At 40.2% G+C, this 11,586-nt stretch overlaps 1 pseudogene; it reads right to left on the bottom strand.

The window, feature by feature from the left end:
• Nucleotides 1–4,303: 4,303 nt before the first annotated feature.
• Nucleotides 4,304–8,270, bottom strand: LOC102860918 (annotated as a pseudogene).
• Nucleotides 8,271–11,586: the final 3,316 nt, after the last annotated feature.

Genomic DNA, 11,586 nt, shown 5'->3' with positions numbered 1-11,586 from the left:
ACACAATAAATAACTCATCTGTAAATGAACTAGTAAGAATAGGCCAAGAGGCTAGAATCACAAAATAGAAGGCTATGGATGGAAGGAGCTCTGATGAGTTTAGTGGTAAGGAGTAGTGCTGTCATCCCAAAGGCAGGCAGTTCAAATCCACCAGCTGCTCCATAAGAGAAAGATGGGCAATCTCTTCTCATGTGATTTATAACCTCTAAATATCTGCTGAAGGGTTCCAACTTGACGGTACGTAACAACAATATGAATGAAAGGGCCATATTACTTAGTTTGTTGTACCATAAATTTATATAAAGTCTTCAAAAAATTAGTCTTTTGAATGTAATGAGACGTTTGATCCACAGTCTAGATGACAACCACAATCAGGATATCCATAGACCATGTAATCAGACTTTTGTCAAGAATGTTACCTAGCTGAAACCTTTCATAGACTTAGAAAGCAAAGATGTGAATCACTGGAAATGAGAATGGACCAAAGATAAGTCAGAGAAGGAAATCAATAAAGCAATACCATTTACAATAGCCAACCACAAACTGAGATATGTGGGAGTGAACCTAACTAGAGATACAAAAAAAAATTCCTGTCAAAAGCAATCTATATGTTCAACGCAATCCCAATACAGATACAAATTCATTTTTCAAGGAGATCAAAAGAAAAATTGTTAAGTTTATTTAGAGAGAAAAGAGACCCAAAAATAAGCAAAGCACTTCTGAAAAACAAAAATGAATAACCAAACAGCACGGTACTGGTACATTGACAGGCACATAGACAAAGAGTCAACTAATATTTGACAAGGAAGTAATACCTATCAAATGGGGAACTGACAACCTCTTCAACGAAGCTGAAACAGGATCCATGTCTCACACCATACTAAAAAATCAACTCAAGGTGGATCAAAGACCTGGGAGTAAAACCCCAAACCACAAAGTTCATCAGTGACAAGCGGGTATCAAGCTTATAAGGCCTACTCTATGGTACAAAGAGACTTCCAAATATAGCCAGAAATGCACACTCTGGAGAGGATAAAATTCATGAATGGGACCTTCTAAAGATTAAATCCCTGTGCACATCAAAAACTTTTTCCAACAGAGTGAAAGAAAACTACTCATTGGGAAAAATTATTTGATAATACTATTACAGATTCATATAAAAAAAAAACCTCTTCTCCAAGACAGATTTGCACTGTTTTTCTTCTTCATAACTGCTTGATGGAAGTTTATGGAGCAGTCATTTACCATATATGCATAGCATTTTAAAGCTCCTTGTGTTATGTGTCATCCAGTCACTTGTAACACATAGTGACCCTATGCACAATAGCTCTGAACCTTGTCCTATACTAAGCCAATCTCAATGCCTCTGACACCCCTACCCCCATTAGCCCAGTTGTTGTGTTAATCCATTTCATCCTGGGTCTTCCTCTCTTGCACTCCATCATTCTAAGCATGATGTCCTTCCCAAGGTCTGGCCCCTCCTAGCAACATGACCAAAGTATGTGAGATGGAGTTTCAAAATCATTGCGTTCAAGGATAAACTTGATTTCACTCTCTCCAGGACAAAACTATTTGTTCACTTGGCAGTCCACAGTTTGTTCAGTACTCTTCTCCGTCACTACAACTCAAAGGCATCTGTTCTTCTTCTGTCCTCCTTAGTCATTGTGTAGCTCTTTGCTGTATGGTACGTAATTGCGAAGACTACAGCCTGGATAAGGAGCATCATGGTCTCTAAACTGATTTTGTTACTCTTTAGTACTCTAGAGAGATCCCTGACAGTCAATTTTCCTAATGCAATTTTTCTTTAGATTTCTTGACTGCTAGTGCCAACAGTGTTGATTGTAGAGCCAAGCAAGCTGAAATTGTTAAAAAATCCCAATCTCATCCCCTTCTATCATGATGTTTCCAATTGTAAGAATCTTTGTTTTCTTGATTTTGAGGTTCAATCCATATTGAAGACTACAGTCCTTGACCTTTTGGAGCAAATGTTTCAGGCCTTCAGTTTCGGCAAGCAAGGTTGTCTTACCTGCATAACACAGGTTATTGATTAATCTTCCTCCAATCCTGATGCCATGTTCTTCCTCATAAAGTCTAGCCTTTTGAATGATCTGTTTTGCAAATAGATTGGAAAAAAAAAAAACATGGAGATATGATGCATACCTGATACTCTCCTTTCCTACTATAAACGTTGTAGTGCTTCCTTGCTCAGTTCTGACGACTGCTTCCTGATCCAGGTATAGATTTTTACATGAGCACAATTGGGTGTTCTGGGATCCCTTTCTTCTCAATGTTAGCCATAATAAAGCTCCTTAAAGACTACTAAAACAGGTATTGTTAATAAAGCTGTAGTTGTTAGGAAGAAACACCCTGGGGGTGCATGTATTAGCTGAATCCCAGGCTACTTATGTTGGGTATGTGTTCGTGTCTTGTAATGCAGAAATCGCTGCACTGCTTGAATTAGCTGAATGCCAGCTTTCTTGATCTGAATTGTCTCAGAGGAAAGTACTTTGCTAGGAGAGAAAGGTAGTTTTATTTAGTATGTCATGTAAGAAAGAAAATAATACAGCAAACAGGAAAGTCTATAATTGAAAGCAAATCTAACAATAATTCATGTAGTTTTCCTTCTTATTCACTGAAAAGTTTGTCTTTAGTCAAAATATTTAGTCAGAATTTTTTTTCTTTTTTTAAATTTTACTTTGGTACTAGGTCATGGTACTAGGGATATTGTAGCTAATGTTAGATGGATCCTAGCTGAAAGCAGGGAATACCAGAGGAATGTATATCTGTGTTTCATTGACTAGGCCTTTGACTGTGTGGATCATAACAAACTGGCTGACTCTGAGAAGAATGGGAATCCCAGAACGTTTGATCGTGCTAATGTGAAACCTCTACTTGGACGAAGAGGCAGTTGTCAGAATAGAGCAGGAAAACACTGCATGGTTCAAAATTGGGAAAAGTGTATACCAGTGATGTGTCTTATCTCCATACCTTTTCAACCTGTATGCAGAACAGATGATCCGAGAGGCTGGGCTCTATGAGGAGAAGTGTGGCATCAGGATTGGTGGAAGATCTATCACCAATCTTGTTATGCAGATGTCACAACCCTGCTTGCTGAAACTGAAGAGGACCTGAAACACTTGCTGCAAAGGGTCAAGGACTACAGCCTTCAGTACGGACTGAGGCTCAATGTCAAGAAGACAAAGATTCTCACCACTGGACCAATTGGCAGCATCAGGAAAGATGGTAAAGAGATTTATATTGTACACAGCTTTAGTTTGCTTGGCTCCACAGTCAACACTCCAGGCACCAGTAGCCAGAAATTAAAAGGCACATTGTCATGGGAAAGTCTGCTGTTAGGGACCTCTCCAAAGTACGTAAGAGCAATGGTGTCTCTCTGGAGACTAAGGCACACCTGATACAGGCCATGGTCTTTCAATCACTTGTTATGCCTCAGAGAGTTGGAGAATGACTAGGGAGGAAAGAAGGAGGACTGATGCCTTCGAGCTGTGGTGCTGAAGAAGAGTATTGAATGTACCATGGACCGCCAAGAAAACAAACAGATTCATCCTGGAGAGGGTTAAGCCATGCTGCTCCTTGGAGGCAAGGATTCTGGGGCTTTGTCTGACATACTTTGGACATGTTGTAAGGAGGGACAGTCCTTGGAGAGGGTCATTATGCTTGGGAGGATGGAGGGATGGCGCAAAAGGGGAAGACCCTCTAAGAGGTGGATTGATTCAGTGACTGGGGTAAACAGGATGGGTTTGTCAGAGGCAGTGTGATTGGCACAGGATAGAGCAGGGTTTAGGGCTGTTGTACATAGGATCACTGTGAGTTGCAAACGACTCGATGGCACATAACAACAAAAACAATCTTAAAAAAACTGTACCAAAATAATTTACATTTTAACCTCTGAACATTGTATCATTAAAGTCCATATAAGGTCTACTGTGTATAAACCAAAGTGATTTTATAGTATAATGCACAATCTGATTCTTAGTCTTAAGGCTGCTGACCATATACGTTAAACAATGTAGATCTAACTCCTTTAATATAGAGACAGTTATGATCCTAAATGAAAGAAGGGAAAGCTTTATATACAAGATGAGGATCCAAGGTGGGGAAGGGTGGGAGCACAGGGGTTAGGATGGGCAGAGGTTGGAGGGTGGTTAATCATAGCATTACACAATTTGATGGTTCTGGGAGGTGGGGGTTGAAGGAAATAGGAAAGAACTGGTGTGAAAAGTAACATATATGAACTTTGTAAATAAGCCAGTATTAGAAAATTAAAAAAGGATCTGACAAGTTAGCTGTTTGGAGAATTTGCATCTACTTGGCGAGGCCCTCCTTCCTCTTCAACTTCAGAATCATCCTCTTCTTCAGTGTAGTCGTTTGTTGGAGCCTGGATGTACCCTGGCTCCATTTTTTCCTTCTACTATTTCTTTGTCAACCTCCACACATACAGTATCAGAACTTCAAGCACTGAAGAACAACTTCAAGAACAGCTTTTCCATTATGGACCGAAGGTCTCATGCTCCAATTTTTTTCTCTAGTACCAATCTGTCTATAGCTTTCAAAGCATCCTCAATAACACTCAGTTCACCCTTATCCATGTTTAATAAGATCTGGTATTGAGAAATAACAGCATTATATAGCTTAGTTAATATTTGTACAAATGTTTTCTCATCTAGACTATGCAAAGAGACTACCACAGGTAACCCACCCCACCAACTCAGGAATCATGCCAAATTCAGTGAGATCTCTGCCTTCTACATGGTGTAATAATTGATCTTTTTCTTCATTATCTTGGTGAGTGTCTGATTAGATTGGCAAGATCTGCAGCAAATGCAGCCCTTCTGCCTTTCCCCAGTTTAAATGGTGTTCCAAATCTAAGATATTTTCATTTTTCCTCCTGCTGATGATTCTGTCCAAGCCATTGAAAGCACCAGATGCAATGAACAAGATATTTGCTGTGTCAACTTGTACTGTTTGTCCATGGAGCTTGCAAGAATTGTTTTCTGGAACATTGACTATCATACCTTTAGTAGTTTCAGTAAGCCTTGCTGAATACTTTCTCCACTTACATCATAAAACTTATGAATGCTTGGCACACTGTGAATCTTACCTACTGCATACAGAAAGACAATTCCTTGGTGCTTTTTGTAATTGACATCCTGGAGTAGTCTGGCAATCACAGATTCAATATATTCACCTACATATCCAGCCTGAGTCAAAGTCGTACAGTAAAGGGACAAAAGGGACATCAAGGCATTTAATTAGCGTTTGTATCAGCAGAGTTTTACCTGATTCTGTTGGTCCAAACAGCAAAATAGTACTTTTTTTCAAATTTTATGCCATAATGAGAAAAAGCCAATACTTCGTTGCCTTGCTTTTCCTGAGGTACTTATTGATTTATCTGCTGCTGCATTGACATTCCTAAAGCATTACCATGTGGATTAATTCCAGCAGTCTGAAGCAGTTTGTAAATCGGTACTCATCCTCCCATCTTCTTATTTCTAACTCTTGAGGTGTTAATGATGTTTGCGGTTCAACCTCTGTTTGCTGTCTCAGATTAGCTATTATATATATAGGGAAAGAGATATGATATATTATGTGTTATATGTTATATATTTATTATTATAGATTATATAATATTATAATATATAGATAGAGAAAGAGAGAGATATTATATAGATATAATTATATATTCTCTTATAGTGATTATGCACAGCAACTGAAAGCACCTTCTTAGCAAATGACTGGTCAACAACATACCTGTTGAGATAGTTATAAATTTTCTTGAGATGATGAGGTGGTTTCTGTTGGAATGCCAATTTTACAGCTTCTGTACTGATTCGGGTTCTTTAATTATATTTTTCTTTGAGTCTGCTTCAGATGTTGTCGTTGTTAAGTGCCGTCGAGTTGTAGGGGACTCACAGTGACCCTATGAATGAAAGTCCTCAACACTTGTGTGACTTTTATTCTTTCTCCAGGTTCATAGGGTTTCTGAAGGAAAGATATTTACAGTAGCGGGATAGCACAACAAAAAAAGGGTATTTTTCACACTTCACAAAATAAGTTATTGTTGTTGTTGTTGTTAGGTGTCATCAAATTGAGTATGATTCATAGCAACCCTGTGAACAAAAGAGCTGAACCCTGTTCTATCCTGCACCATGCTCACACTTTCTGACATACAAGAGCCCATTGCAGCAGTCACCATGTCAATCCACCTAGTTGAGGGTCTTCCTCTCCTTCACTGACCCTCCACCCTTCCCAGCATCATGTCCCTCTCCAAGGAATAGCCACTCCTAACAACATGCCCAAAGTATGTGAGATGAAGCCTCATCATTCCAGCCTACAAAGAGACTCTGACTGCACCCTTTCCAAAACATATCTGTTTGTTCTCTTGGTTGTCCATGGAATGTTCAGTGCTCTTTGCCAACACCATAGCTGAAAGGCATCAATTATTCTTCTGTCATCCTTATTCATTGTCCAGCTCTCAGAGGCATAGCTAGTAATGAAAGACCATCGCCTGAATCAGACATGTCTTAATCCTTAAACTGACATCATAATTTCTCAACAATTTTGAGAGGTCCCTAGAGGCAGATTTCCTCAGTGCAATATTGTCCTTACTTCCTGACTGCTGGTACCAAGGATGTTAATTGTGGATCCAAACAAGATGAAGCTGTTGACATTTTCAATCCCCTCTCTATCAATAATGGCACTGCTTATTGGTCCAGTGGTAAGAATATTTGTTTTCTTGATATTGAGACACAGTCCATACTGAAGGCTGTATTCCTTGATCTTCTGCAATAAGTGTTTCAAGTCCTCCTCACTTTAAGCAAGCAAGGTTATGTCAGCTACAGTTTATTAATGAGTTTCCCTCCAATCCTGATGCCACACTCCTCTTCACAGAGTTCAGCTTCTCATATAATTTGCTCAGCATACAGATTGAACAGACATGGAGAGAGAATACAGCCTTAATGCACTCCTTTCTCAATTTTAAACCATGCAGTGTTCCCCTGAGTAGGTTTTACCTGAGCACAAGTAAGTGCTCCGGGATTCCTATTTTTCTCAATGTCAGGCATAACTTGCATGATCCAGACAGTCTGATGACACAAAAATCTCTACATATGTGCACAAGTCACCATACTTAGGACAGTACAGCTGGTTTCCACCCTTACAAAGTTTATTTATAATATTTGAATAAATTGTTTTTCAGACCACATTCTTCCAATTTATCTCACCCTCCCAACCCATCAAATTGTACAATCCCCTCAATTAATCACCATTATCACCCCTGCACATCCTCATCCCTCTGCTTCCACCCACCTTGGATCTTCATATCCATTGTGCTATAATGGTTTTATACAATATTTGTCCTTGTGGGACTGAGTTAGTTCACTCAGCATAATACTCTCCAGTACTTTCCAAGTTATGTAATAATTTACAAAACCATTGCTCCTGAATGCTGCGTAGTATTCCATTGTATCAATGTACCACTTACGGATTTCTTATTTCCACCTCCAGAACCACCTCTACTGATGCCGCCATTGGAGGCAAAGCATGTTGGCATTTCTGTAAAAGTTTGAAAAGAAGCTCTTTACAGAATCTGAGTTTCAAAGGTCCCATGTCTTCTTAAACTGGTATATTAATATGACCACATGAAAAACCTCTCAGTATGGAGACAAGTGAGGAATATGAGCCACACAGCAGCTGTACCACATGTGCAAATCCTGCAGCTAGACGTCTCTGTGGGACCTAGACAAAGGCTTTGCCCCTGCTATTCCATGAGTCTCAGTGACTCAGCACCAACTCACAAGTCATGCTGACTTGGTTCCAAGCCCTCCTCATGGCCCTAGTAGAGTTGACCTGACTGGTGATCAGGCTTTAGTGCTCTTTCTGCCTCACCTCCTTCCATTTATCCTCCCTCCCCAAACCCCTGCCCACAAAGGTGGAGTTTATCTTTCAATATGACTTTCCCAGCCATAAAATCTGACTTGACTATGTGGATGGGCAGGAATATGTGAACAGGGTATGTTAGCTTATCCACAAGATATCCACAAGAATGGCTATCTCGCCATTCCACAAGGGGATTGGCCAATTTTACTAATCTACAAGGGGAATAGCTAGTATACCCAATAAATTGAGTGGCTCCAGCAGCAGATTAGACCTTCCCCACCAAGAAAGAAGGGAGGGGGAGGAGGAGGAGGAGGAACACCATTAGGACCAGACATTCTTGCTCCAGCTGCATCTACTGCAGCAGCAGCCATAGTCCAAGCAGAGGACCAGAGAGAACTGACATGAGACAGAGCTAATTGTTTCTCAGCCCCCCACCCCCACCCCACAGACAGAACAAGAGTTCATTGGAAAAACCTGAGAGAGGGGAGAGCCAATATTGGCAGGACTGAGAACTTTGTAACATTGTTCTAAAGCCATGAGACTCAAGGCTAAGGTGCTTATGTGCACATTTTGGAAGTTGTACTGACTGTATTCTGCTAGTAATCGAGATTATAATCTTTTAACTTCCCCAACATGGATGTGGTATTGCCTGTGATCTAGCATATCAGATTTTGGACCCAGCAAATGAGTGGGATTGTTTTTGATATGAGTAGAAAGAGGAATTGTTGTTTGTTGTTATGTGCCATCGAGTCATTTTCGACTCATATGACCCTACGTACAAGAGTCCTAAACGCCATTCTATCCTGTGCCAACTTCGCTGTCTCAGACACACTCATTCCCACCACTCTACTCACAGAATCGATCCATCTCATTGAGGGTCTTCTGTTCCTGTGCTGTCCCTCCACTCTCCCAAACATGATGTCCCTCTCCAAGGACCAGTCCCTCCTTGCAACATGCACGAAGTATGTCAGAAGGAGCTTAGGAATCCTTGACTCCAGGGAACATTCTGGCTTCACCCTCTCCAGGACAAACATGTTTGTTCTCCTAGCAGTCCATGGTATATTCAACACTCTTCTCCAGCACCACAATTCAAAGGCATCAATTCTCTTTCTATCATCCCTATTCACTGTCCAACTCTCCGATGCATAGCACGTAATTGCAACACTTTAGTCTCCAGCCTGACGTCGTTGCACTTCAGTACTTTTGAGAGATCCCTCACAGCTGACTTTCCCAATGCAATTTGTCTCCTGATTTCCTGGCTGCTGTTACCAAGAGTGTTGACTGTGGAGCCAAGTAAACTAAAACTGTTAACTATCTCAGTCTCTCACCACCCATACTGATGCTGCCAATTGGCCCACTGGTGAGAATCTTCGTTTTCTTGATATTGAGCTTCAATCCATATTGAAGACTGCAGTCCTTGACCTTCTGCAGCAAACACTTCAGTAGGGAAAATGTCTCTAACCTCATGGGAATTGGTTTTGTGTTGTTGAATACTGTTTGCAGGAACAGTTCTCCATCGTGAAGTTGGTAAAGTTCAAAGTGGCCATCGCTATGTGTACCTTGCTCTTTTTACAGTTGGTTTCAGAAGCCAGGTTTGATGCGATAGCTCCAGACTCATGGAAATGTAAGATTTTGTAAGAAGTTAGGGTCTTAGGAAGTGCAATTAAAATGGCTGCTTTTGTTGTGACTAAAAGGAAGGGGGACATTAAAATCTTTGGTGTGAGGCCATATGCCTATGAATTAGATAAGTTAAGGATGGAGAATGAAGTTGAAACTGTTAATTCCTTGAAAGGTTTATGTGTTAAGGTTTTTTTATTTAACTTTGTGAATATTGTTGAGGTTTTTGCTATGTATGTGGTTTGTTGTTTTTTTTTTCTCTTCTTTTCTTTTTCATATAGCAATGATGAGCTATAGTGGCCTAGTGGTAAGAAATTGTGCTGTGATCCCAAAGGCACACAGTTCTAATTCACCAGCTGTACTGAGTGAAAAAGATGGACAATCTTCTCCTGCGCATCTGAAACTGCCTCTGAAAAAGGTCAGTTACTGGTTGATTCCAGCCCAACACAACACACAACAATACACTAATGTTATGATATATTAGTGTATAAATAATTAAGGTTTTTGTGGATTTAATGTTAAGATGTGTGATATAAATCAATACTAGATATTGTAAATCTTGAAAGTGTGTAAGTCAGCCCTGATGTCAATGTTAAAGTGAATATATATAAAGGAGAAGATTAGCCCTGGGAAAATATTTGTTGAAAGAAGTAGAACTGGAGGATATGAGTTAGCCTGGGGGAGGATTAAGTGCTAGCCAGTGCTCTTAGAAGATTTACATTTGAATGGATTTATAGACTTTTGTTTGACTTGATTGAAGAGATGTACATTTTGAAGAAAGAGAAAGGAAAAGAGATTTTGACCTTTTAAAACTGGAACAAGCAGTTTGGCTTCTGAAGCAGGGTATAATTGTTACTCACCAGAACCCCTTTCCAGAGCTCATGGTGACCACCTGGATACAGGGGTGTGGATTAAGAACATACAGCAATGAAGAGACACACTGAGCTTGGACATGTTCCATCAACATGATTGACCAAGTATGCACAGATGTATGGGTAAACACAAAAAGGTTGCTGGCTTGAGAAACAGAGAATCATAAGGATCCCTGTTCTATTCACTTGACCCCCAGTGGTGGCTAAGGCTAAATGAAATGACCAGTCTGGACCACAGAAAGTAGTGTAGACTCCTGAGTTTGAAGCTGATGCCCATTTGGACCTACCTATGGATGTCTTGAGATGAGTTGACAAGAACCCAAGAAGATGTTCCATGCTGTGAGCTAGTGTTGAGTGCTAAAATGTGATGGCTTTCTCTTGACTGGACTTTGCTTATGGAAGCCAAAGCTAAATGTTCCAAATTGAACAAAGTATTCTTCAGAGAAAGGAGCATGCTCATTTCCTCAGAGTAATGGTTTGATAGGAACAGGTAAAACAGAAATTGTCTATCTAAATTGGGGGATATTATAGCTTGCCTCCGGAAACCCTATGAACCTAGAGAAAGGAAGAAAGTTATACAAGTGTTCAGGTCTTTCATTCATAGGGTTGTTATAAGTCTCCTATGACTCGATGGCAGTTAACAACACAACAACAAAGCAAGAGGCATGAAGTTGCTAGTTTATCCACTTTCAAGAACATAGTTATTTCATATTGTAAGGGGAAAGTTACTTTTTCTTATATAAAAGTTAATGGCTAGAAATGTCAGAAGGTGGTCTGTGGAGTTTAGCTTTCAACATGGCTTTCTTAATCATTGAATCTGCCTTGACAATGTGGATGGGCAGGAACAGGTGAATGGGGAATATTAGCCTATCCACGAGGAGATTGGCTATCTACCATCCATCAAGGAGATTAGCTAGTCTCACCAATCAAGAAAGAGATTGGCTCGTCTTGCCAATAAATTGAGTGGCTTCAGCACCAAATTAAACTTTCTTCACACTGAAGAAAAGACTAAGAAGTAAGAGAATGTAAGATGCCCATTAGGACAAGACATTCTTGTTCCAGCTACACCTAGGGCAAGCCATAGTCCAAGCAGAGAACAAGAGATACCAGACATGAGACTGAGCTGGCTGCCACCCACTCCACCATGAACAGAACCAGAGCTAAGCTAAGATCTTTTGTTGGAAAATTTGGAGAGTGT

Source organism: Elephantulus edwardii, unplaced genomic scaffold, assembly GCF_000299155.1.
Source record: "Elephantulus edwardii isolate Elephantulus edwardi_28Jun2011 unplaced genomic scaffold, EleEdw1.0 scaffold00457, whole genome shotgun sequence".
In the NCBI taxonomy this organism is placed as follows: domain Eukaryota; kingdom Metazoa; phylum Chordata; class Mammalia; order Macroscelidea; family Macroscelididae; genus Elephantulus; species Elephantulus edwardii.
Note: the sequence above shows the minus strand (reverse complement) of the source record. Positions and strands in the feature narration are given on the sequence as shown.